Here is a 27,414-nt window from a genome sequence, read left to right as displayed (position 1 = left end):
TGGAAGGGAGAAAACGGACATGGGTTGGGGTTTTGTTGCTTTTTCTTTTTCTTTTTTTTTACAAGAGAGGAAGAAGGGGGAGGCATGTGTTATTGGAGATAGTGGGGTGTGGGTTAAACTATAGGTGAGAGAGGGACGTTGGGCTCTTTCTTCTTTTTTTTTTTTCTTTTTTTGCAAATAAATTGTAAAGAAGAGGGGGCGTAGGCTACTGGCGAGGGAAAAACGTGGGGAGGAGGAGGGTGCTCGGTGGTGCTTTATGCGGCTCTGATACCATGTTGAAATTGTATATTGGCATTAACTTTAATGAGTGTACAATGGTGCTCTTATATAGAGATTACAGTTATTGAGTTATAGAAAAATTCTATGATCACATGTGGGAGATTCAAACTTTAATAGTAATAGAGTAGGACTCTGTTAACATATGTGAATAATATATAGAAAGTCTATTATCACATGTGAGAGTCCTATTCTAACTCTGTTGTCTCATGAGGTAGTCTTGGATTGCAAGTAATCTCTAGAGTTTGTGCTCACTAAAAATACCTACAATGTAGGAGAGGTTGTTGAGTGTGAGTATGACTTTAGAAGTTGAGTTCGAGTGGGATGCTAATTGTCCTGATATGGTTTGAAAAGATTAAGGCTGAAATCCTCATCGTCTTTCACTCGCTTGTCAAGGTAGATGGATGGTAGGGTTGGCCCGACCGTCTTCACTGGCAATTGCTTTACCATCCAATTCATTACCTATTTGAGATCATACAACACTAAGTTTAAGGTAAATACATGGGGTTTGGCTACATGGATCATCTAGCAAATACAATGCTTACCTCCTGCTCCAGCTTATCAAAGGAGTTAAAAAAGGAGTCAATCTGCCTTATCGAAGTTTGAAAATTGGTTTAAAAGTAAGGTCAATATTGCTGGGTGTGATCCGTAGATAGAAACAAAATGTAAGATCAAACACCAAGAAACACGAATAATAAAGAGACAATAGATTCGTACGACACAGAGATTTAACGGGGTTCACACACCAGGGTGGTGTGCTACGTCCTCGGGCGAAGAAGAAGATGATTCACTATGCAGAAGAGAGATTACACCCTAGCAGCGGCGAGGAAAAACTCACCTTGAAACCCTAGCTCGAAAAACCCTAATATACAATGACTTTCTCAACAAACAACAGTACATTATATATACTCCAAATCGCGGGTCGACCCATCGGGTCATGATCCCCCGCACCCCCATACGAGATCAATGATGGGCTCCGAGCTTGGGCCTATCGGCCGAACCCCTCTACTTCCATCACAGATCTTAGAAAATTTTCCATTTGGATCGCCACCAAAATATGTCGAATCGGGTCAATCTTCAAAACGGGTCAAGAATTCGAGACAAACTTAACACAAAAGATGGTAAATCGTTGATTGGAAGTGGTGGCAAGCCTGGAATGCAAATGACGTTGCCAGCCACTGGTAGTGTAAGTTGACCCCGGTGCACAGGATAGTAAAATGCTACAAATAGCTAAAGATTGGGTGAAAAAGGTAGCACCAATGAAGTTGAGGTCTTTGGCCACATCTAGAACCCAGGGGAGAAAAGGGTCATACATAACACAGCTTATAGGATCACCCAAACTTTCTTGTTTCTTGATGAGTTCTGTTATGGTTTGTGAGCCCACCATCTTAGAGCGCTCAAAGTACTCTTCAATTCTGCCTTCCGTCCATGGGAAGCGGCCATCGTCATAGCCGTCGGAGTATGTTTCGACTCTTATAGCTCCAGTTTGTGCGTGCATAGAGTTGACAAGATTGCTGGTGATGGCCAATGTGATTTTGACGCCTTTGGAGAGCAATCTCTTGGACAACTGGACTAGTGGGTTAATGTGGCCTGGGCCAGGGTAAGGGACAACTAAAAACATGAGAATAATGAGCTCTATCTCCCTTCTCCATTCTGGAAATGTTTGTTCTTATGATTCATGATCAGGCCTTTACGTTTTGATTTGTTTTATAAGACCAATTTAACGGAGCGTGGGATGAGCTTTTATTGATAGACATCATTGCCTACGTTAGCAAAGGGTGAGTTAGCTAACTGACAACGGGGCTGGCGTTAAGAGCCCATGGCTCGGTCTAAGAGCTGCATTCGATCACGTGGCGGTTGACTTTGTGGTTTCTAGATCCGCATTTGACAAATGGAATTTGGATTGGTAGTACACGCTGAACGAATGAATACGAATGCTTTTATATTCACTTTTCATTAACCTTTGACATCAAAGTTCAATATAAAGTCACCAAAAAGGTTTAGAACTACTGATATATGGATTAAAAATTCATATTGAAATTGGTGGAGTTGCCTCACGTTGGACGTCATTTTATTGATGTTTATCCCCAAAATTGATTCCATTAATCTCGATTCTTGAAACCAATAAAATCATTCCTTAATGCTTTTAGATCTTTATTTTTATTTTTTAATTGATACTATTGTATAAAGTTAAAAACTTTTCTTTTATGTGTGTATGTGTATATATCTATGTATTTTCATTTTTTGGCAATCTTTTTAATCTAACATAAATACCCCTTTTCTCTTGTAGGATACACCTCCCAAAATCCAAAAGACACGTCCTTCTATCTTCCCACTTTACTCCCTTCTTCAAATGGTTGGATAAAGAGAGTAATACAGAATCTGACCCCTACTTCTCCCTCTCCGCCCTGAGATACCCTCTCAACACACCGCCCCTGAGATACAGAATCATTAGCGAAAGAGGGTACAGACCTTAATATGTAAGATACCAGTACAAGCGGGGATTGTCGTTTTAACTAACTAGGGATGGAACTGGAAATGTCGTCGACGACGTTGGAGTTACTGATGAGCAACTCATTTTTATGGTTACCGTGTTTGAACAGCTGCTCCTCCCGGGCTGATTGGAGAAATCCAGGACAGTAAGAAAAAAAATGAAGAAAAGTTGAATAATAAAATGGAAATTGGGTTTTTTTTCCCCCTTATTCTTAAGGATTAAACTAAAGAAATCAGACATAGCAGACACTCTGGGAATTCAGATATGCTCCTTCCCTACTCGATATTTGGGGGTCGAGATTTTTAAAGGCAGAGTGAAGAAGGTGATGCTTTTACCTGTGATGGATAAGGTGAAGGGGCGGTTGGCTGGTTGGAAAGGCAACCTTCTATTGATGGCAGGGAGAACGAAACTAGTTCGTTTTGTTATCTCTGGCATTCTAAACCACAGCTTCGCTATATATTGGTGGTCTTCCTCGCTTCTCGTAGTGATGGAGAGGTGGATGCGGAACTTTATATAGACAGGAGACGTGGATACTGTCAGAAAAATTACTATGAAATGGGACTCTCTTTGCAAGCCTAAGGAGGAAGGGGGGTTGGGAATCAGGAGGCTTAAAGACACAAATAAAGCAATGTTGAGCAAGCTGGTGTGGCAAATCAAGTATGAAAAATCTACGGCCAGAAACTTTCTAAGGGCTTGATTTATCAAGAAGGATGGCAGCTTCCATAAAGGAGGTCGCTCTTCTTCTATTGCCTTAGGTGTGAAGAAGATGTGGAGTATTGTGGAAGAGCGTGAGCGTTGGATCATTGGCAATGGCAATCTTGCTAATGTTTGAAAGGACAAGTGGTGGGGTCCAATGTCTGTGATGGATGAAATTCCAACATTGGCTGTTCCTCCTCTAAGTTTTAATGCCAAGGTGGGGGAGTTCATTAGAAATGGGGAAAGAAATGGGGAATGGACCCTCCCTAGGGTGAATTCAGAAGAGCTGAACAACATTTTTAAGAAAATCCAGAAGGTGTTGCTCCCTGCAGATACAACTGAAGATAAGTGTATTTGGAAATTGACGCCTTTGGGTTCTTTCTCTACTGCCTCGGGATGGGAAGACATTAGAAAAAAGGGGTCGAAAATTCAATGGTGCTCGTTGGTGTGGCGAAAAAACCTGCTTCCTAGGTACTCTACCCTAGGGTGGTGATTGGGCCGTGGGAAGCTCCCTACGGACGAGCAGATCAAAGGGAAGGGGGTATCCCTCGCCTCCAAGTGTGTGCTCTGCAAGCAGGCTGAAGAGAGCGCTGGTCACATCTTTCTTAGCTGTGCTTTCTCTTGCTCGGTATGGAAAAATTTTGTTGACTGTTTTGATGTAGGCTGGTAGCATCATCAGGTGATGGAGGATTTGTTTTTGTAGTGGAAAGACAAGAGGCCCGTGTAATAAATCTAAACAATCCATGGCTTATGGGTTTTTCTATTTTGGCGGCAAACAATTGGTGGGAGAGGAATAGAAGATACCATGAGAACTCATCCAGAAGTGCAGGGCAGACTTTTGATTTTAGCCACCAAGAGCTCATGCTCTGCCTAGGGCGGTCAGAGGGGGAGGTTAAAACACCCAAAGATGTTATTTACTGTAGGAGGCTGGGTCTGCCTATGGAAAATCCAAGATTCATCCCGGCCCTGGAAATTCACTGGTGTAAACCTCTGAGAAACTGGATAAAGATTAATGTTGACGATAGTTCTCTGGGAAACACGGGCAGGGTAGGACAAGTGCAGGGGGCATTGCCCATGACAATGAAGGGTAGGTCTATCTCTTTTAGCATTTTTTTGGGTATTAAAAAAATTTATGAGGCAGAATTCGAGGCGGTCATGGAAGGGATCTTGATGGCCAGGTTGCTAGGAGTTAGTGGTCTGTGGATTGAATCGGACTTGTCTGCGATGGTAGCTATTGTTTAGAGGAATCATATCCCATGGTTCATTCTCCAAAGATGGCTCCACACTTCCCCCTTCTTGAATTCTATCCCCTTGAAGATTTCTCACTGCTTTCGTGATGCTAACCCGGTAGCGGATTTTCTGGTTAAAGAGGCGTCAAAATCTGGGATCTCTGAATCTTCGGTGTCCTTCCCAAGACACATTGCTGAGGACTTGGAAAATGATGTTTTGGACAGGCATAGATATCGGTTTTGTTAGAGCACTGCTTGCTCCCTCTGCTGATGGCCATGCCGAAGGTGAAGGGTTTAAGTTGCTGTAGTGGTCCTGGCCATAGTTAGCAAATTCGGATTCGGGAATTATTCGGGCGAAAAATTATTCAGAATAATTCGGCTGATTAATTTAAGGATTCGGTCAAAAAAGCGGTCAAAAAAGCTTATTGGGTTTTTTTTATTATTTTTTGTTTTTTTCTTTTGGTTTTTTTTTTTTTAAATACTGTTTAAGTGGACCGAATAATTCGGTTTAATTCGGATTCGGTCCGAATTATTCGCGTTTTATATTCACTTTTGAAAAAATCATGAATTTTACCGAATTTTATTTTTAATTCGGATTCGGTCAGAATTTTTGATAAAATTCGAAAAAATTCGGTTCGGCCGAATAATTCGTGAATTATTCGGCCGAATTGATAACACTGGTCCTGGCCTGTCTTTGTGTAATTTTGTTTTTTCTCTTCTCATTTAATGAAATAATCTTCTAGCCAAAAAAAAAAAAAAATGAAATTGTTAGCGTACTTGGGTTTTGGTGTTTTGGATCGTGAAGGATTTCGACAAGTTGTGGAGTGGTGATGGATATCGCATTTGAGACAATGAAGAAGAATAGGATGAAGAGAAGCGAGGCCAGGTTTTCCATTTTCATAGGATGCTCACTTGAGAAGATGGGAAAGTGAGAGAGTTGATTCGAGATAGGTGGCCTTAGGGCGTGTTTGGTTCGGAAAATCAAATGGGGCATATATCAGATATAGATGTCAATCTTTTGAGAGACATTCTTCTGAACTACCTATCTAGCTGAAAAATCGTTTGGTTGCCTTAAGTCTGATACATGTTTCTTGTTGGAAAATTGTTTGGTTATCCTAAATATGTGTAATTCTCTCTCTCTCTCTCTCTCTCTCTCTCTCTCTCTCTCTCTCTCTCTCTTGAGACTAGTCTAAGCAGAAAATAAACCTCGCTTTTCTCCAATCCTTACTTCCAAAGAGTCATGACCATAGATTGGTCTATATTCAGAAAATAATACTCGTTTTACTTTGTCAAACTTCTCCTCCTTTTCAAATCCTCCCTCCACTCGTTTAATTCTAATACCAACCTTCCTTCCATCTTTCCCTTAAATCCAAATCCTCAACTTCTCTCCTTCTTCAAGGCTTTACCTTGTCTTGCTCGTTTCCCAATTCCACCAATTGTAATTCCCGTCTCTGATTTGCTTCACCCTTCAAAGCAATTGAAGTAATTTTAGCAAAACCCATTTCTGATTTTTTACAGTTAATTGCCAATTGAGTGGGAAAAATACTAATTCTCGAAGCAATCTTGAGCAGTCATTCTGACGTTTGTACCTTTTGATTCTCCATCTTCGTCTTCTTCTTCTTCTTCTGATTCTTTGTCCTTCTCCGAAAAAATGTTGGATTTTTACTCATAAACATGAATTAAACCTCATTCTGAGAGTCAAATCAAGATTTGCAGAGTTGCCGACGAGCTGTAGCAAACGTCGTCGGTGGCAGGGAGGGCGAACCAGAGACAGAATCTAGGGTTTAGTGGAGGCAGATCCAAGCACTTCAATCGCCTCTGCTACACATCCATGAACATAACATATGAGATCTGAGATTAAAAACCTAAACTTACAACTCCATGAAAATGAAACAGAGAGTGGTAGAGAGAGAGAGAGAGAGAGACTACGAGCTTACCAGTAGTGGGGTGGGGCTGCAAAATCGCCGGGGGTAGACTCTCGGTGATGAGAGGGTATCAAACCAGAGAAGCTTGTCTTGACAGTATCGTAGGTTTAGTGGCCTCCATAGAGGATGTCTTCCATTTTCTCATTTTATATTAGACTGTAAAAATGGTTGTTCAAATCTGAATGTTGGAGTTAAGGTAAACTCAGATTTGACAGACATCCTTTGTAATATGGTCATTCATTGGAAGCAGGTGCTTCTCTTATGAGGGTCATCCTAGTGGAACCAAACAACCCAAAAAATTAAGAATTGTCATTCTAAAGAATATCATTCAATTGATTTACCGAACCAAACACGCCCTTATGCTCTCTGACTTTCTCTCTTCCCAAGTTTCAACTTTTTCAAAGACCAAATCCTTTGTGGTTATTTAATTTGTGGAAAAAGTTGCTCTCTCGCATTTTTTTTTTAATGGTTTTTATTTTTTATTTTATTTTATTTTTATTTTTTTTTTTTTTTTTTTTTTTTTTATTGAGGTATATGAGTATATGACAGAATGGTTTTTTTTTTTTTTTTTTTTCTCTATTTGTTATCTTACCTATTAAGGCTTCATGCAAAAAGAAAAGTGACAACGGTATAGACAATCCCGGCTTGTAATGGTATGGTTGTTTGAAAATGGTTGGGAAGAATCCTCGATCTTTTTAATGAAGTAAAGTCGTGCCATGTATAGTTATCCTTTAATGTGTTTATGAGGTTCCTACTGGAGAATGTTGAATTGCTAAATGAACTTTTAAATTGCAAACAAAAATAAACTTTTAAAAATAATTTTTTCTTTATTCATATTCTTACTATTCTTTTGGTGTCCCGTTGTTCAGCCAAGCATCTGAAAATTTCTTTTCTATGGAGGTCTTGACCTTCATATCTCTCAATCTGATATCTTCACTTCACATATTTTCTTCACTTTCATCACTTCATAATTGCCCTTTGGTGGAAAAAAGAGGGTATATTTTTCTTTTGTTCCTACATTGGGATACTAGATTAAGTTCAATAACAAATTGTTGAATAAGGGAACTCGTTTGATTTGATAGTTACTGCTTTAATTTTGTATTTTTAATTGTTTGAAACTTTAACTCCTTTCATTCAACTATTCCTTGTTAATGGAGAGGTTTTTTCCCTTGCTGTTAAAATTCACAAAAAATCTAAAGTTGAGAAGTAGAAGAGAATGTGGCAATGTCAAGTGAACAATGAAACAAAAGATAAATGATTTCATGAATAAGAATTGGGAAAAGACAAACCCTATCATGGATTTTCAATAATACATATTTGATATGCATTTTAGGTCAAGATCCCCAAGTCTGTTGAATAAAAAACTCATTATAAAAGAAAAAAAAAATTGGAAAATCTAAGCTTGTTTGACATGATTCTGGAAATCTAACAGATCGAAGAAGCCCAATCCCATGTTCAATTCTGGGTTCTTGAATGTTATATGGTCATATCTCATTCTTCAGGCAACACAAGACACTCCAAAAACAAAGTTAGAAAAGTTAAAGAGTATCCTCACCCTTTCTTTCATTTAACCGGATTCACCTCACTAATGGATACTTTTGGAAACTTGCTCTTGCTTTTGATCTCTTTGCTCTTGAAGTTCATGTCCAAGTTAATTTATTGTTGTTTCATGTCTTAAGCTTGTGATTCCCTAAACCTCCTTCATCTTTTTTTATTATAACTCTACTTCCTTGCTTGGAGTCATCTAATACATTAGCACCTTAATAAGTAAACCACCTAATATATCACTTCGTGATACTATCCTAATTAGGAAAAAAACATAATATATGACTTCTTTTAAGAAACTAGGTCTATTTTCATTATATTATTTCTTAAAACTTCCCTCTACGGACTCTTTTTTTATCATATTCTAGAAAACCAATGCATATATTAACACTGCCTTTCTCCTTCCAACACAAGTTATCTCGGACAGTAAGGACGAGTCCATATTCGGTACTCCTGCACTTCGCTTAAGTGATGGCACTTTCAATTTTCCATTCCAAGCGATCTATCAACTGAACTTTCATCTATTTTTGCAGAAGTAGTTAGAAGCTTCTTCTATGTTGACGATTGTTTTCTGTTTGTTTCTTATCCAAAGAATCTAGGTAAGACTTCTTGAAAAATCATTAGTGTCATGAGTTTCAATGACAAGAAGACAAATTTATCATAATTGTCTCTGTGGATAATATTTTTTTTTTTTTAATTTGTTTAGGAGTTAGATTGACGCTTTAACCTTTCCGGTTGGCTAGCCATCTCTTAGTTGAAAAGAAGTAAAAGCTTATAATGATTTACGGGGTTATTTTAAAAGTTAGATCTGAATATTGATGTTGCAGCATATGGAAAAAAAATTAATATTGAATCAAGAATGGGTGAAGATAGAAATAACCATACTAGAGTCGAAGTTCAGTAGAATTGTAAAGTGTATAATTAATATACATTTTAGCTTCAAAGTTCAACTGAAATAACCATGCTAGAGTCACCAAACTACATCCGTTGACTCCGGATTTTTGTTGAAGAGAACAATCTCCCTTTATAAAACTGAAAACGTCATACAAATAACATGTTTATGTTTCTTTAGAAACTAAAGACAGTAGATAGAACTGCCTATGAATGATAAGAGAATTGAAAATTTTAAAGTAACAAGTTATTCTCAATTTGAAGTAATGAAATCTTAGGACTTGCACCAGATCCAATATCCTTTGTGCTTAATTGGTGTTTCAACTTTTGGAGGTACCGTGTTCCAAAAAGCTAACCAAGTGAATTTTGTACCCTAAGGGATGTGTTTACATCTTGGAGTAATCACTAATCACAAAAAAAGAAAAAAACTTCTAAGTTTATCGATCTTATATTAGATTATAGTGATCTTATATTTAAACAAGTAATTAGGAGATTGAGATTCTCAGAAACAATGAGAAAAGTTACATTTCAAATTTGCTCACTATTCACTTTTTTAACAAATTTATTTTATATAATGTAGAAAATAAACATGATAACACATGTATTTGCACATGCAAGTTTTCTAGTGTGTATATATATATATATTATATGTAGTAGTGCAAGGTGTGGGGGGGATAAATATACACAGCTTTACCCTTTGCTTTGTAGGAGAAGCTATAGTTTCAAACCTATAACCAATATGTTGCAATAATGCAATATAACCGTTGTGCCACAGGCTTGCCCACTAAGCAAATGAAGGATAATTCAACTTAATCTCATAGTTATCATATCATTTTTTTCTCACTAAAGGTCATTTGTTTTAAAAAGAGGGGGGAAAAAAAAAGAAGAAAAAGCTGGATAACCAAATAAACCCAACAAACTCTAACTAACCCCTACCCCACCTTTGACATGGTCATAAGCAAATAGGATATAGAAAGCACAAGAGGAAAAAAAAAAAAAAAAGACACTACAGCCTAAGGTATCCTGTATCTAGGTCTACTCAAAGCATCATCTCTAAAAAACTGAATTTGAAGCCAAACTGAAATGGGGTTTGATGATTCCTCTCTAGATGCAGATTTTACAAGAAAATCAGCTACAAGATTTTCTTCCCTATAACAGTGAACAATCCCACTCTAAGGAATGACAGGAGAACGGTCCATCGTTGCCGAAGAAACCAATGAACAATCCCACTCTGCACCATAAACACATCTGAAACCGAGTCACCCTCTGTTGGTGTATGATGTCTTGTATTCCGTCGCAGTTTAATCCACGGAGTACTGGTGCAGCACCTAGACAGGCAGGACGGCGGTCCCGCTAACCGGTTAGCGGGCCGTGGGGGTTGCAAGGGGGGCAGGAGGCCCCCCTGCATAGCAAGGGGTGTAGGGGGGCGCAGCCCCCCGCTTGAATTTTTTATTTGAGGGCAATTGTAGTTTAATTCGGATTAGGGTTTTTTCGCTATATATTTGTAGCGAGAGTTTCTTTCTCTGTAATGAAAGCAATACTGAGAGGTGTGAGGACTAGCACTGTAACCCTATTCTCCATTGATAGTGAAGTAGGATCTCATCTCACCGGGGATGTAGGCAACCTTGCCGAACCTCGTAAAATCCGTGTGCATTGTTTGTTTTGTTTTTCCATTATCTTCTGCATCGTTTTAGGGTTGCGTTTCGACAAATTGGTATCAGAGCTCTAGGTTTCCGTTTTCTAGGGTTTACTATCACGATGGCAGGGAAGGGATCGAATGTCAAGTATGACATCGAGAGGTTTAATGGGAAGAACAATTTCACCCTCTGACGTCAAAGGATGAAGGATCTTCTGATACAACAGGGTTTGGCAAAAACGTTGTTGGGGAAGTTGAAGAAACCTGTAAAGATTACTGACGAAGATTGGGAAGAGATGGAGGAAAGGGCGGTAAGTGCTATCCGATTAAATCTTTCTGATGATGCCCTACAATATGTTGTGGGTATCGAATCTGCATCGCAGTTATAGGCAAAACTTGAAAGCATCTACATGACGAAGTCCTTAACAAACAAGTTGTTCATGAAGAAGCAATTGTATTCTCTACAGATGGAGGAAGGTACGGATCCATTAGAGCATTTTAACATGTTCAATCAGATCGTAAGGAAACTTGCAAACCTGGAGGTTAAGATCGAGGACGAAGACAAGGCGTTACTATTGCTGTCGTCGCTCCCAGAATCATATGATCACCTAGTAACGAACCTGGAGGTTAAGATCGAGGACGAAGACAAGGCGTTACTATTACTGTCGTCGCTCCCAGAATCATATGATCACCTAGTAACGACTCTCTTGTACGGGAAGGAGACCCTTGAGATGGATGAAGTCGCAGCTGCCCTCATGTCCAATGTTACAAGGAAGAAGGCCAGTAGTACGAAATCTCAAGGAGAAGGTTTTTTCGGAGGTGACAAGGAGCAGGAAAGAGGGAGATCAAATCAGAAGGGATCTGGGAAGAGTCGATCGAAATCAAAAGGAGCAAAGACAAAGGTCTCTTGTTACTATTGCAAGAAGGAAGGTCATCTGAAGAGAGAGTGCTTGAAGAGGAAGGCGGACATAAAGAATAAAGGTGTAGATAAGGCATCTGAGGAAGCTAGCATGGCTGACAGTTCAGATGGAGATGATGGAGATGTACTCTCTATATCATCAGGTAAGAATCAACCTTCTGATTCTTGGATTTTAGATTCTGGATGTTCATATCACATGTGTCCACAAAAGGATTGGTTTGATACATATCAACCATATAATGGAGGGTCTGTCCTAATGGGGAATGATACCGTATGCAAGACCATTGGGATAGGCACTATCAAAATCAAGATGTTTGATGGGATAGTAAGAACCTTAGTAGATGTGAGACATGTACCAGAATTAAGGAAAAACTTAATATCTTTGGGATCACTTGACTCAAATGGCTGCAAGTACATAGCAGAAGGTGGAGTTCTCAGAGTTATTAAGGGTGTAATGGTTGTCATGAAGGGACAGCTAGCAGGAAACTTGTACAGACTCATAGGGAGCACAGTTATAGGTGGAGCATCTGTGACTACATATGCAGTATTTGATACAGATGATACCTATCTGTGGCACATGCGGTTAGGGCATATGGGAGAAAGAGGATTGATGGAGCTTCATAAAAGGAAAATGTTGAAGGGAGTAAAAACTTGTAAACTGAACTTCTGCAAGTATTGTGTGTTCGGAAAATAGTACAAGGTTAGTTTCAAAACTACAAAACATAAGAGTAAATGGGTGCTTGATTATGTACACAGCGATGTATGGGGTCCTTCAACAACAAAATCTAAAGGTGGGGCAGAATACTTCGTGACCTTTGTTGATGATTACTCAAGGAAAGTTTGGATCTACTTTATGAAGCATAAAAGTGAGGTGTTCACTAAATTTAAGGAATGGAAGACTGAGGTAGAAAGGAAGACAAGAAAGAAAATTAAATACTTGAGAACAGATAATGGAGGAGAGTACACATACAAGCCGTTTCTAGAATTGTGCAAAGCTGAAGGGATTACACGTCACTTCACGATTCCAAAGACACCACAGCAAAATGGTGTAGCTGAAAGGATGAACAGAACACTTTTAGAAAGAGCTCGGAGTATGAGGCTGAATATAGGGTTGAGCAAGAGATTTTGGGCAGAAGCAGTGAACATGGCATGTTTCCTCATCAATAGGTCTCCATCAAAGGCAATTGATTGTAAAATTCCTAAAGAGGTATGAATAGGAAAACCAGTAGATTATTCTATTCTAAAAATATTTGGTTGTCCAGCCTATGCGCATGTTGAGAGTGAGCAGCGTTCCAAGTTAGACTCAAAGTCTAAGCAATGTATCTTTCTTGGTTTTAAGAAAGGCGTAAAGGGATTCAAGTTGTGGGATCCAAGTTCACAGAAAGTTGTGGTTAGCAGAGACGTGTTTGATGAGTCTCATATAGTGAAGTCAAATTACAATTCACAAGTAGTTGATAAAAATAAAGAAGATTCTACTGTGGAGGTGGAGTTAGGTGAGTTAGAAACAACAAGAGAGAATGAGTCATCAAGTGACTTACCTGGACAACAGGAAGCAGTAGAAGTTCCCTATACTGTGGTAAAGGGTAAAAGGAAGCGTACTCATAAAGCACCTATGAGATACGGGTTTGAGGACATGGTTGCCTATGCCCTCACTATAGGAACAGGTGATCCATCTTCCTACCATGATGCTTTGAGTGATGCACAGCATGATAAATGGATGACAGCTATGATGGAGGAAATGGAATCTCTACAGAAGAACAAGACTTGGGAGATTGTGGAAAAACCCAAGGGAAGAAAAATCATTGGGTGTAAACGGGTCTTTCGTAAGAAAGAGGCAGCATCTGAGAAGGAGCGTGAAAGGTATAAGGCTAGACTTGTAGCCAAGGGCTATGCACAGAAGGAGGGGATAGACTACAATGAAATATTCTCTCCAGTGGTGAAACACACTTCAATCAGGGTACTACTTGCTTTGGTGGCCATGTATGATTTAGAGCTTGAACAACTTGATGTGAAATCTGCATTTCTTCATGGTGACTTGGAGGAACAGATTTACATAGAGCAGCCTAAAGATTTCAAGGTGCAGGGAAAGGAAGACCATGTTTGTCTGCTTAAGAGTTCGCTTTATGGTCTTAAGCAATCTCCTAGGCAGTGGTACAAGCGCTTTGATTCCCACATGATGAAGATTGGCTACACAAGAAGTGAGTATGATAGTTGTGTTTATTATAAAGTGTCAAGTGATAATTCCATTATTTTGTTGATGCTTTATGTTGATGACATGCTCATTGCTGCAAAGAACAAACATGATATAGTCTCTTTGAAGTTTTTGTTGAGTGCTGAATTTGAGATGAAGGATCTTGGTGCCGCTAAGAAGATCCTTGGCATGGAAATCCTTAGAGATAGAAATGCAGGAAAACTTTGGGTAACTCAGAAAAGGTATATTGAAAAGGTGCTAGAGCGTTTCAATATGGAAAAGGCTAAGCCGGTTAGCACTCCGTTAGTTGGCCACTTCAAGTTATCTGAAAGGGAATGTCCTACAACACATGAGGAGGTGGAGCAGATGTCTCAAGTCCCTTATGCTAGCGCAGTTGGGAGTCTTATGTATGCTATGGTTTGTAGCAGGCCGGATTTGTCTCATGCAGTCAGTGTTGTTAGCAGATACATAAGTAATCCAGGGAAGGAGCATTGAAATGCAATTAAGTGGATCTTCAGATATTTGAGCAAGACTAAAGATATAGGTATTATGTTCAGTGGCAAAGGAAGTTCTACAGAATTAGCAGGTTATGTTGATTCTGACTATGCTGGTGATTTAGACAAGAGGAGGTCTACTACAGGGTATGTGTTTACATTAGCTGGTGGACCTATATCATGGAGGGCGATGCTTCAGTCTACAATTGCATTGTCCACTACAGAGGCAGAGTACATGGCAGCAGTTGAGGCTGCCAAGGAAGGAGTCTGGTTGGCTGGACTGGTTCGTGAGTTGGGGCTGGAGCAAGGAAGAGGTACAGTGTTACACTGTGACAGTCAAACTGCCATACAGCTTGCAAATAATCAGGTGTTTCATGCAAGGACAAAGCATATTGATGTGAGATTTCATAAGATCAGGAAGCTTGTGTCAGAAGGCAGTATTCACTTGAGAAAAATTCATACAGATCTCAATCCTGCTTTACAAAGCCAGTTACTACAGAGAAGTTCGAGTCCTATTTGGACTTGATTAATATTACTCATTATTAAAGATGAGATACGCACCAAACAGGTGCGGGTTTGTGCCTCTAATGAGGTACAATGATGAAGACGTCTACAAGTTATCTTTACAGGAGGCTCTACAGAATTCAAGCCAAGGTGGAGATTGTTGGTGTATGATGTCTTGTATTCTGTCGCAGTTTAATCCAGGGAGTACTGGTGCAGCACCTAGACAGGCAGGATCTCATCTCACCGGGGATGTAGGCAACCTTGTCGAACCTCGTAAAATCCCACTCTGCACCATAAACACATCTGAAACCGAGTCACCCTCAACCCACAGATGAGTACAATGACTATCTCTTGCTCTTTCAGTAGCCAAGATCAAAGTCGAGAATTCTGCCTTGAAATTTGATGTAATCCCCAGGTAAAATGTAAGAGAACAAATTACCTGTGAGTTGCTATCCCTGATAACTCCTGCTGCACTTGCCTTCCATGGATTTTCCAAACAACAACCATCATAGTTAAGCTTCCACCAGCCCAGTTGGGGTGGCATTCAGAACACCACCAAAATCGGATTGGGTTTGTCTTAAGAACTATATCCAGTTTACGAGGACACATTAAGTCCCCGATTGAACTCACCCGACATTTAAAGCCTGGTCCCAAAACCTTTTAGCTCACCAATAACTGTCATAGCTATCATATAAATCATTCAATGAAGTACATGAATTTGCAGAGTTTGCTCATCTTTCCTCTGTAAAATCTACTCGGAAGAGAGCAATAATCAAATAACCAATCTACAAATATCATACTGAAACACTAAAGTTCTCCTATAATTACTTCATATCTCACCATAATGGAATGGTATTAACTCACTACACGTTTGAATGATTCTTTAGACATTTTTGCTACCAGCTAAACAAACTTTTTTTTTGCTTAAGGTCAGCAAGAGTATATTAAGAATGAAAGAGAAAATCACAGTCAAAGCTATACAAGATTGAGAAATAAATACAGAAACAAAACTCAACTTCCTAATCCACCTTCGGCATTGCCATCAGCAAAAAAGGAAGCCAAGACTAAAAGGACTCCAGTCCACATAAACCATGGCTAATCAAAACCGTAACCTCGGTTTCCCAATTGCATCCCATTCTATCTCTTTATGAATGAACCATGGTTGTCCATTCCATACAACTGAGGATCTATTTGACTCCGCTTGCTTCTCAGCTAACCAAGCAACAAAGCAAGAAGTTGTACTAATGCTCATATGTGTAAAAGCATGTGCATAGATAGTCTTTCATATGCAAAAAAACAAAAACATTCAATTATATAATTATGTTTATATTTATTAAGGAACAACGTACATTGCAACTTCTAAGCAACTCTGATTGAAATAAACCACTTCTCGCATCCATGGAGGAAAATATATGTCACATGTTTTCGTATTAGATTTTAGAGACCAAAAGATTTCAAATTCCAATTAACATGATAACATTACAAGTCTAGCAGAATCATTTGCTTTTAGTTAACCAAACTTGATTAGCTTGTTGGAAATCATAGCGAAACGTATTAGTGGGTGCTTCACATGTGAAATGGATAAATTTTTATCCAAAAAAACTGTTTCATGTGATTTAGAAATTAGAAGTATTTCATTTTCTTTTTCCCTTTTAATTTAATCAATCAAGTGGGCTGATTTTGGTCAAGTTACCTAAGAGATAACCTTCTATACATGAAGATGAGGAAACAAAACAAAACAAAACAAACAAAAGAGAGGTGGGGACAAAACCCGTCATCAATCCCTCACCTTTGGCATGCCAAAAGTCAGTGATAAATTTGATGAGCGATGATTGAGGGTGTGGTAGGTGAAGAAATGATTCTCTGTATATGACAAGTGGCAAGAAGAATCTCTAACTGTCTAACCAATCTCACGTGGATGGTTATACAGGTAGTAGCTTGTAAAAAACTCAAGCTAATCGGGGATGAACCCAGGATGAGCTTGCACTTGAGCTCTTGAAAACGAATATAAGAGAGCCCTTTGGTTAAGATATCAGCTACCTTATCAGAGGTGGTAACATAACGCACTGCCAACTGCCGATTAGAACCATCTCTCGCACAAATTGAAAATCAATTTCAATGTGTTTTGTGCAAGAGTGGAAATCTGGATTGGCCGATTACATGGCCCCAACATTATCACACCAAACAAGAGGAGTGGGAGAAAGGAAAACACCCAAATCACACAATAATGATTGGATCCAGATAAGCTCTGTTGTGGCAGCAGCCACCGCTCAATACTCTGCTTTGGTTGATGACCGAGAAACTATCTGCTGTTTTCGAGACGACTAGGACAAAAGATGAGACCCAAGGAAGATGGCATAGCCAATCGTAGAGTGCCGATCATCAAAGTAGCCAGCCCAGTTGGCATCATAATAAACAGTTAATGAAGAACCAGAGCCAAAGCGAAACAGTAGACCATTGTCAACTGTGTTCTTCACATACCGTAAAATGCGTTTGACAGCAGGCCAGTGGGCATCTGTTGGGCAATGCATGAACTGTGCCACTCGATTGACAGCAAAACTCAAGTCAAATAATGTAATGTTAAGATACCGAAGTGCCCCAACAACCTGACGATACTCACTACTATCATATAGAGGAGAACCAGTCGAAACACTAAGAGAACCAGTAGAAATAGGAGTGGAGATTGGTTTTGCACTTGCCATTCCAGAATTCTGAAGAAGATCAAAGGTATACTTGCACTGACCAAGGAATATACCAGAAGAGGGATGCAAGACATCAATGCCCAGAAAATTATGTAACTCCCCCAGGATGGGATGCATCAATAAAACCCGCTGGTTGAGGTATGTACACTGTTTCATCAAGTGTGCCATGTAGAAAAGCAATTTGTACATCTAATTGGCGAAGCGGCCATTTGTTTGTTACAGCAAGAGATAAAACAACTCTTATTGTTGCCGATTTTAATACGAGACTGTATGTATCCGTGAAATCGATCCAAAAAAGCTGATGAAATTTTTTAGCTACAAGGCGTGCCTTGTAACGTTCAATTGAGCCATCGGACCATCCTTTCAAGAGAAACACCCATTTGCATCCGACAATATTTTGTGTAGGAGAGGATGGAACTAGAGACCAGGTTGCATTATGAAGAAGGGCATTGAATTCTTCCTGCATAGCTGCACGCCAAGGAGCCAATTTTACAGTCTGAGAGTAGCACGTTGGCTCAAAAATGTCCAAGAGTGGACGCTTTGTTGCCACCAAATTGAGCCTAGCCAGAGGGCGTAAGGCACCAGTTTTAGATCTCGTGACCATAGTGTGAACATGGGTAGGAGCATGACCAAGAGAAGATGTAGAAACATCAAAGACCAGGCCCACGCAGGACAGCAGAGCCGACAGGCTGACAACAAAGGTTAGACTGATCCGATGGACTCAACCTAATAGATTGAGGCTGATCAATAGAACTGGGCAGACTTGTAGTGGGAGGCTGAATAACATGATCCACAACAGGACTAGATGGGCTAGGACTAATGGGCAGACTAGAAGAGCTGGGCTGAGTTGGTGATGGAAAAGTATCAGGCCCAACTTGATTCAACGATGGGCCAACAATATTTAATGGGCATTGGACTGAAGAGTCACATGGAAGTAAAACTAATGGTGGAGTAGCATACCATTGAGAGAAATTGAAGGTGGGAGGTGCATCCTTAGAAGAGGAAGTAGAAGTATAGGGAAAAACAGATTCCTCAAAGTCCGCATGTCTTGAGATATAGATTTTAGTCAAAGAAGGGTCAAAACATGTATAGCCTTTGTGGGTGAGAGAATATCCTAAAAAGATACATGGTTTGGAACGAGGGTCAAGCTTACGACGAGAGTATGGCCGCAATCATGGGTAACTTAGGCAGCCAAAGGTATGCAAAAAGCCATAATCAGGAGTAACACCAAATAGACGGTGTTAGGGATTATCATTAGCAATGATAGGAGATGGCAATTCTTTTGTGATAATAATAATAATAATAATAGACGGTGTCAGGGAATTTTTTCTCACGGGCAAAATGTGCCCAGGTATAAATAATAATTTTTTAGCCTTGATCCCAAAAGTCGATGGAGCTGTAACTCTTGATAAGTTCCACCCCCTATGTATGGGGAATTTCTTTTGTAAGGTCATTTCAAAAATCTTAGCCACAAGGATGTCTTTTTTGCTGCCAAGGCTGATCTTAGAAGAGCAAGGAGTGTTCCAGAAAGGGAAATTAATTCACACAAATATTGGATTGGCCTCTGAGATGGCTAACATTATGTTTTCATCCACCAGAAGAGGGGGATTGGGCATTAAGATTGATGTTCATAAGGCTTTCGATACCATCTCCTGGGACTTCATTATTCAAGTGTTGAAGCTTTTTGGTTTTTCTGACATGTGGGTGAACTGGATATATCAGGTCCTTTGCTCAACAAAAATCTAAATTCTCTTAAATGGAGGGCCTGTGGGGTACTTTAATGTGGAAAGGGCTTAAGGCAAGGGGACCCAATGTCTCCAATTCTCTTCATCCTAGAAGAAGAGGTTTTGTGCAGAGGCTTGCACAGTCTAGCTTGTGACAGGAAAATCGAACCCCTTTAGGGTCCTAGAGGTGAGTCAATGCCGGTTCACCTTTTATTTGCAGATGACATATTTATATTTATGAATGCATCTAGTAAATATATTGGAAATCTTAAGGACTTTCTGAGAAAGTATCAAGAATTTTCTGGGCAGCATGTGAATCTTGAGAAAAGTAAATTCTTCATGGGGAGAATCAACCCTCCTCGTGGGCGAGATATCTCAAATGCTTTGGGCATTTCTATTTGCAAATTCCCTACAAAGGATCTTGGAGTTTAAATTTTCAAAGGCAGGGTGAAGAAAACTTTTTTACTTTCTGAATTGGACAAGGTGAAGGAGTGTATGTTGGGATGAAAGGCAAGCTTCTTTCGATGTCAGGAAGAGTTCAGTTGGTGCGCTCTGTGGTCTTAAGAATGCCTGTTCACAACATGTCAGTGTATTGGTGGCTTGACTCCATTATCAGTTTGATGGAGAAGTGGATGCGAAACTTCATCTGGACAGGCGATGTGGATAGCTCTAAAGTTGTGACAGTAAGATGGGACCAGGTTTGTAAGCCCAGGGAGGAAGGAGGTTTAGGGATTCGTAGATTCCGCGGCATAAATAAATCCCTCTTGTGTAAACAAGTCTGGGATATTAAATACGGAGTCTCTGGCATGAGTAGGCTTTTTAAAGCTAGATTTCTTAAAAAATGGAAGTCTCAAATGATCATACATATCTTCTTCTGTGTGGCCTAGATTTCGAAAAGTTTGGAACATTATTTCAAGCAGAGAACAGTGGATAATTGGCAATGGCCAAGACATTAGACTTTGATTTGCTACTTGGCTTGGAGATAAATCTATTGCTAAGACCTATGGCTTAGATTATGACTTCGTTAAAACTTCTCCTTGAAAGTGGCTGATGTTATCCACAACTCTCAATGGGTATTTCCCGTTGTCCACTCCCCCCTTCTTCAAGATTGTTTTAATACTACTTGCTCTATCAGTTTGCCTAATTCTAACATGAAGGACAAGTGTGTTTGGAGTTGTATTTCTTCTGGTATTTCTCTTTTATCTCTACTTGGGAAGAGATTAGGAAGCGCAATCCTAAAGTCCCTTGGAGTTCCATGGTTTGGGAAAAATTCTTGCAACCAAGACAGTCTACATTTGGTTGGCATTGAATGCACAAAAAGCTGCCCACAGATGATATTATTTCTACAAAAGGTATTACAGTGGCATCCAAGTGCAATTTATGTGAGGAGCATTCTGAGTCTTTTAACCATTTGTTTCTGAGATGCAAATTTGCTGTGATGATTTGGAAAAAATTTATAGCTTGCTTTGGTGTTTCTTGGCATAACATTGAAGACTTGAGCCTTCTCGTCCAATGGTTGATTAGAATGCGCAGGGTTCTAGCTCTTATGGACCCCTAGCCCACGAAAATGATTATAGTGACTGATAACATATGGAAAGAAAGGAATGCTAGGCGCTATGAAGGTAGGAAGATTAATCATCTCTGCGTCTTTGAAAAGATTAAGAGAGATTTCAAAGATTCAAAGGTCTCCCTTCATGATCAAGTCAAACAGCCTTCTGATCTTTTCTGTTGTCAAAACTTCAATTTGTCCTCAGATCCTACTCGCCCTACAGAGATTTTAGAATTGTACTGGTGCAAGCCTCTTTCAGGATAGGTAAAATTAAACGTGGATGGTTGTTCTATGGGCAACCCAAGTAGGGTTGGCGGAGGTGGAGTTATTTGGGATAACCTTGGTGCTATAATTGGTTCCTTCAAAGTTTTCCTTGGGATTCAGTCCAACTAAGTTGCTAAATTCCAAGCATTGATGGAAGGCATTCAAATGGTAAAAGACTTAGGGGTGTAATCTCTTTAGATTGAATCTGACTCTGCTGCGGTGATGGTGGTTGTTCATTCTAGATCCATTCCATGGAATGTTTCTCAAGAATGGATATCGTTGGACCCATTTTTGACCTCTATAAATTGGAAAATATCACATTGCTTCAGAGAGGCCAACGAAATAGCTGATTATTTAGCAAGGGATGTGGCAAAAACAGGAGCTTCAGGGAAAAATGTTTCTTTTCCCAAACCTATATGGGATGAGGTTGCTCATGATGCGGCTTCTAGGCCTAGATTCCACTTTTGATTTTATCTGGTTTTTTCCCTTGCTAATGGCAATGCCAAAGGTGGGGGATTAAAATCAGGATTCTCGGTGTAATTGTTCTTTTTTTCCTTTATTTTTTAATGAAATTTGGATCCTTCTAGCAAAGAAAGGAGTTGGCAATTCTATTTGTTTCATAAATAGCTATAAAATAGGCATAAGACCAAAACTGAGTTGTTAAGTGAGCATAAAGTAGAAGTGCCAAGCCTGTCTCAATAATATGCTAGTGTTTCTCTCGCCAGCCCCATTTTGAGCTTGGGTATGGTACAAGATAATATGTGAGAAATTCCATTTGTAGATAAAAAGGGATCTTGTTTTCGAAATTCCCCAACCCCATTGAACTGTTAGGATTTTATCTTGCATCCAAAGTAGGTTTCAACATGTGCTTTGAATGTAGTGAATACAGAAAGAACATCAGATTTAAGAGAAATGGGATATAACCAAGTATATTTGCTAAAATCATCAACAAACAACACAGTATTTAAAACCATCATGTGCAACAGTAAGTGCCGCACCCCACAAGTCACAGTGAATAAGTTCTAAGGGGGCACCACCAATAGAAGGAGAAAGGTGAAAAGGGAGCCGATGGCTTTTAGCACACTTACAAGCATCACAAATAGAAGATGTGTTATTTGAAATAGGTAAACAGAATTACTGAAGAATTATGTTGACCACTATAGATGACGGGTGTCCGAGACGATGGTGCCAGGTGGAGAAATGAACACTGGAAGTAGTCATTATAAGCGATCGTAGAACACTTGGAGTGGATAGCAACAAGAAGTATAAGCCATTGTTACTCGGGCCTTGAAATATGATCTCCCTCGTCCATGAATCCTTAATGAGAAAACAACGTAAGTGAAACTCAAAGAAAATACTATTCTTTAAAGTAAAGCAATATACAGATAGCAGATTCTGTTGTATGGTAGGAATACAAAAAATATTGGAGGCATGAATGAAATACACGACTTGGAGTTTGAAAGGAAGAAGAACCAGAGTGTGATATCGACAAACCTTGTCCATTGCCAACAAAAATTTGCTCAGAACCAAAATATGGGGAGCTCACAACTAGATTACTAAGATCTGCGGTTAAATGGTTATTAGAACCTGAATCAATCAACCAAGACGAAAGAGAACAAGAAGAAGAATTAAAGATACCTAGGAAGTCATGATTAAACCATTGGGGGCACTAAGAGGCTAGATGGCCATTGTTGTTGTAGATCTAGCAACAATCCCGTTACTGATTTGTAAAAGATGGAGAGGAGGTACAATCACCTTGAATTTGATGCTGGGAAGGACAGATGGAGTTTTGAATTTGATTCTAATGAGGGGAAGTTGAATTACCAAATGCAGTACATGTTCGATTTGGCATGTATTGGTTTTGGTTTTGATAACCATTGGATCTGAAACCTCCTCGACTAGAGTAATCTCAACGATTACCATGAAAACGAAAATTTCCACGATAAGAACCACTGCGAGTGGAGGAGCCACCACGATTGTAGGAGTTATTCCATTGGTAGCCTATAGAGGCAACATTTGCAGCATGAATTGCGGTAGAGCCATTAGGAGATGCAAATCATAGAAAACTTTCATGACTGACCAAAATTCCAATGAGTTCAACAAAGGTGATCGGATCTAGTCGGAGACGAAAAGCCATAGAAAAATCCCAATAGTCATGTCCCAAGAAATGAAGAGTGGCTAGCATATGATCCTTATCAGCCATTGGCTGGTCAATGGCACCAAAGTATCAACAATTGAGTGAACAGAGAGCAAGTATTCGGTAACAGAATCAGAGTTCTTTTGAAGACGTGATAAGCAATCATTCAGATCTAACACTCGCGTTCAAGAGGATGGAGCAAAGATAGATGCAAGAATGATTCAGGCTTGATGAGCCGTTAAGGCACTTACTATATGAGGAATAGCATATTCAAACAAGGAAGAAATTATCCAGCTCAAGATAAGTTGGTCTAGACGATCCTAGAGAGCAACAACCATAGTAGTAGATGAAGAATCCAACGATGGTCAGGGAAAAGATCCATCAATGTAGCCAAGAATATTATAACCTCTGAGAAGAGGAACAAACTGTGCCTTCCACAATAGATAATTGGAAGAGATAAGTTTCAAGGATAGCTGAGGAGAGACATTTAGAGCTATCAGAGTTGTAGAAGAAACAGTATTGGAGATAGAGCTAGTAGGAGACGACACCATGGATGCTCGTCACAGAGAAACATAGCACATAAATGAAATCTCATTAGAAAAAAAAAAAAAAAAGAAACTCATTAGTGAGAAATGGCTCTGATACCATAAAGAAATGATTCTCTATATTAAATTTTATATTACAAGAATACATATATATATATATATATATATGACAACTGGCAAGAAGAATCTCTATTTGTCTAACCAATCTCACGTGGGTGGTTATACAGGTAGTAGCTTGTAACAAACTCAAGGTGGCTTATCTCTATCAGTAGGGTTTCCTATAGTGGGAAATCCTATTTTCATTGGCAATCTGACTCAAGACTGGTGGAGGCAGATGGGGGTGCAAGAGACTTTGGTACGGAAAGGTGGATCCATAATCCCTTCTTGGTTGGTGAGGATCATCTCCTCAATGGGGCGACTAAATCCCATCAAGATGTGGATGAGGTAGTTCCAACTTTGGTTTTGCAACATCAAGAAACCTCTACGGTATTGCTTCTAGCACAACCTATGGTCTTTATTGCGGTAGGAAATGGTGGGGCTGAACCTAGAAGAACTTTTAAACAATTTCAACTTCCAGATTTTCAATAAAAAAAAAAATAACAATATAACAAGCTTGAGATTAATGATTTAAGCGGTTGTAGGAATCTTGGAAATGGACATTAGGGATGAAATTCAATAATTCTGAGATATAGGATAAATTCACTATTTTATGAGTCTACTTCATTCATCTGATTGAAGGAGACACATCAGTTTCATAGTAGGTTAGAACCTCAGGCATTAACTCATCTTCGAGCTATCAAAAATTTTTCCATTGGCTTCTAAAATGAAAAGATTGTGTGAAAGTAATACCAACATTTCAGTAGTTCTTCCACAATTATCCAGGAAATATTAACTCTTTCACTTCTCTCATATTTTGTTGTTTTTCTTCAAATGTTGCTGAAAGTACTTATTCATTACAAATTGCAGCAGATCCCAATGGGTTTTGTGAAGCATATTTCGAAAAAAGAATTTGCATAAGCTATCTTGAAGGTTCCTACTAGTGCATGACATGTTTTCAATATGGTTGGCATGAAATTGGAGTTCTATCACTCTTTTTTACATTACACATATCACACCTTGTCATCTCCTAAAGCAAATGAGTTAAACAAAGTCAAAGAGAATGTCAAAAAATATTCAAGAAATGGAACCACAAAGTCAATTCTCTATATCAAGAAGCAAATTGTAGTGAAAAAAAAAAAAAGTTCAGAAAGCAACTGTCTTTCGCCTCCGAATTTCCTTGTTCCTCAAAGCTTTTCGGTATAGGAAATGTTAAGACAACATTTGTTTTGGTGACTTATTATGCTTACTTTTTCTATAGTTCGTTTTAGTTTCATCTGTAAAAGGTTCAAACTATTAAATTTAGGCATTCCTATGCAATATGCATAACATATGATTCAAGGTGCATGGTTTAGAAGAAGCAATTTTTTGAAATGTGGTTGAGTTGCATGTTGTGATTATGGTATTGCTTGGCCTATCCCAAGCAATCCTGTACAATGAGAACTTTTCATATTGACATATTTTCCTACATTCAATTTGGAAGACTCTCTCTCTCTCTCTCTCTCTCTCTCTCTCTCTCTCTCTTTCACACACACACACACACACACACACACACACATATATACAAGGCCACACGTGCATATTTACTAGTATATATACATATATATATATATATATATATACAAGTAAAATGACACGTGCAAATGCATGTGGCTGAGAGAGAGAAAGATGTATTTCAATCATATATGATATCCACTGAAGCAATTAGTAATTTAAGATGACTATTAAATTTCAAATAATGATAGATAATTACAACATATTTTTAGACAATCAATGGTAAGAGAGGGGCCTCTCTTTAGTAAAATGTATCTCTGTCTCTCTCTAAGAGATTTAGTTATAAGCTATCGAGGATCGGTTCTTTAGTTTAGGAACCTTGAGTGAGGATGACAACAACCTTGGAGTCTCTAAAGAGGGAACGACATTGATGCCCTTTCTTTTTAAGCGCTTTCTATAGCCTTAGTTACAACCAAAGAAATCGGGAGTTCAAAAGCTTGTTAACAGTAATGGAATCACAATCACCAATTTCATTATTATGTAATCAAAAATGATTTTCTTATAAGGTTCATAAAAAAAATAATGTAATGATTTTATGTAAGAGAGCATATCAAAAAAATAGAAGATCAATTGAACATGATTAAAAGACCAGTAGAACATATTAATTCTTAGTATTAATGGTTTGCTTGATAGTCTCAACTCTTTCTTTCATAGATTCCTTTACTTGGCAATTTGGAGTCACTTTGTTACAGATATCCAATGCTGAAGGGATTTCTTTTTAGCCATTTCTTTTCTCAGACAGATCTAGAGGTGATCACATGCATCAAATAGAAAAAGTATGTCCATTAGGAATTATTAGAGCATCTAATGTAAGTCATACGTGATCAATTGAATGTCCAATTAAGCAATGGTTGTTGGGAACTTGGGACTCAAAGAGAAGTAAAAGTTGGTCGGATTACATGAAAATAAAATAAGGGATAGAATTGGAGATATCTTTGAATCTGAGATCCAACCAACTCTAAAGTGAAACCTGAGTAATTGCAACTCTCAAATACTCAAAATATACAATTTAACAGCATCCAGAAACCAAATTGATATTGTAGTCACTATACCTTTTTTAAAACCAAAACCCCACCAATCCCATATAAGAAACAGAACTCATGAGGATCATATTATTGAAAGAATTTCTCAACATCTGTGAACGAAAAACAACAACGTAAATATCAAAACCTACGAAGCAAAAAATCCTCAAAATAAGAATGAGAGAAGCAACGAAGCAAAATCCAACCAGTGGTGAGAGCCTTGATTGTCCCAGCGTGCCTTCATCTGAAATCCTTAAAGACTTCTTTAACTGATCGAGGGTTATGAAGCCCTAAGCTCCTTTCATATCTGAGACAAGTTAGAGGGTTAACCCAACATTAGATACGATAAACCCATAAATGAATGAAGAAAATCGAACATTTAAAAAGTATGGATTAAAAAAAAATGAGATTTAAAAAATAAAACAAAAAAACAAAAAAAATTTAGAAGATAAGAAGTGCATTATAGGATCAAGGAGTGAAGACGAATACCTTAAATTAAATCAATGGATAGGAAAAGAAAAAACTAAAGAACTGTATAAGAAACCTTACAATAGCTTACCTGAAGCCAAAGGAATAATAGAGAAAGGGAGCTCTTGGAGCTCTCTCAGAGCAGATTGTGAGCTTTGGGAGAGAAGACCAAAGAGGAAACACAACTCTCTGATTTTGTTACCTAATAAAGGGGAGAGAAGAGGGAATATTTTATTTACTAATAAATAAGATAAGAGTTGTAATAAATGCATGGGGGGAGAGTGATTCTATTTCCTAATGAAGGAGAAGGAAGAGGGAAGAGGGAAGAGGGAAGAGTTTCTTTACTAATAAATAGGATAAGAGAAAGATTGGGAACGTATGAGAGAGAGAGAGAGAGAGAGAGAGAGAGAGAGAGAGAGAGAGAGAGAGAGAGAGAGAGAGATTTCTGGTTTTGCTTTCTAATGGTAGAGATAGGAATGTGTGAAAGAGAGAAAAAAAGATTTCTGATTTTGCTTTCTAATAAAAGGGAGAGAAGAGGAAAGATTTTATTTAC

The 27,414-nt window shown here is 38.8% G+C and overlaps 1 long non-coding RNA gene and 1 pseudogene across 1 annotated transcript; both read right to left on the bottom strand.

Moving 5' to 3' along the window:
- LOC122066390 overlaps positions 1-1,897 on the bottom strand; it is a 4,668-nt pseudogene extending 2,771 nt beyond the window's left edge.
- A 24,369-nt stretch (positions 1,898-26,266) lies between these two features.
- LOC122066389 lies at positions 26,267-27,159 on the bottom strand. Its single transcript, XR_006136346.1, has 2 exons — positions 26,953-27,159; positions 26,267-26,700 (listed from the first exon to the last, which is right to left on the bottom strand). It is a non-coding gene; the product is annotated as an uncharacterized LOC122066389 (long non-coding RNA).
- Between the last annotated feature and the right edge of the window lie 255 nt (positions 27,160-27,414).

The sequence above is a fragment of the Macadamia integrifolia genome, unplaced genomic scaffold (assembly GCF_013358625.1).
Source record: "Macadamia integrifolia cultivar HAES 741 unplaced genomic scaffold, SCU_Mint_v3 scaffold2368, whole genome shotgun sequence".
Taxonomy (NCBI): domain Eukaryota; kingdom Viridiplantae; phylum Streptophyta; class Magnoliopsida; order Proteales; family Proteaceae; genus Macadamia; species Macadamia integrifolia.
Note: the sequence above shows the minus strand (reverse complement) of the source record. Positions and strands in the feature narration are given on the sequence as shown.